This window comes from Poromitra crassiceps, assembly GCF_964638095.1.
Source record: "Poromitra crassiceps genome assembly, chromosome: 3".
Classification (NCBI taxonomy): Eukaryota; Metazoa; Chordata; class Actinopteri; order Beryciformes; family Melamphaidae; genus Poromitra; species Poromitra crassiceps.
The window spans coordinates 92,284,711-92,286,082 of NC_139625.1; positions in this window are offsets into that span (position 1 = coordinate 92,284,711).

Sequence of the window (1,372 nt, forward strand, 5' to 3'; positions counted from 1 at the left end):
CAATAAGCAGCCCTATTCAGTTGTTTAGGAGAACGCTTCCCCGGAAAACTCCACAACTGCCTCATGGAGCGAAAAGCGCCCGCCCGCAGCGTGGCTGTCCATCAATTTACTGTAGGTAGACTTGCATAATCAAACTTGTTGATTTAACCACGCTGATTCCCCTTGAATGGTGATTGGCTTAGAAAGACAAGGAGGTTCTAGTCGTGAGCCTTAGATCACTAATAGCCTGGCTCCCTTGATGCTGCCATTTTTGTTTTGATCACTTTTCCTGAAGGCTGTTTAAATCTTGAAACAGAGTATCGGTGATTGTCTCTATCCAAGGGCTTCATTGTCAAGCTTGTAAACCTGGTTCATTGTTATTGTGTAGAGCAACCACATTGTCACTTTCTGTTTTATTAATAATAACATGCACTAAACCTTGTTCTTTGTCATACATGGGCCAAGTCTGCAATCCAATTCATCAGCAACACAGGCATTTCCTATTGTTTTGTTATGTTTTTCCTATGGGAAAGGTACATGCCAAAATGCCAATAAGATTATGAATGAATTGAGTCCATTTGAGTGAATAGCTGTTGTGTGCTTCAATACTGTTCCAGTGCAATCAATTGGTCCTCTACCACCTATTCCTTTGTGCTAATAGCAGAGTTTGCCCTATGAAGCTGCTATCAGGACTGTGCTGATATGATGTGTATGAGTCCACAGTCAGTGAGAGCAGGATGGAAGGAGAGTTAAAGAGCTCATGTTTCAGGCAATATCAGCCACTGTCTCCATTTCATCACGAGAGTTTCATCCATCCAGTAAGATACCGTCGAGTGTAATTCACTCCCACTCGAAGGATGCATCTGATCAGTACCGCACGTTGAACCCTCAGCCATGAGGCCAACTGCACACTTTGTCAGTTATCTGTCCTGTGTCTGTGTCACAAGTGTGTCCAGTCAGTTATCTGTCCTGTGTCTGTGTCACAAGTGTGTCCAGTCAGTTACCTGACTGTGATTTTGTGTGAGCTTTCCACTGGTGCCATTCTCCTCCTACAGATAGCAGCAGCAGCGGCGGCGGCTTCAGGAGAGGCACCACGCATCTCGGGCAGCGCTGGGGAGAGTGACCAACCTCACCGAGGACTGGACGGCGTTGTGGGGACCATTGGCTGTGGAGAGACCGGGCTGTGCAAGACTTTTTACCCCCCCTTTTTAGCTGCATTATATCGAGACGTTTTAACTGGACTGTGCCTTTTATAGTTTTAGACAACGCCTTGATTTTACATTTATACTTCTGTCTTATTTGCTGAATGATTTTTAATTAAATTATTCATTGGTAAACTTTGTCTCCTTTTTGGGTAAAATACTGCTGCTCTTCCCTGTGGTACTTCAAACAC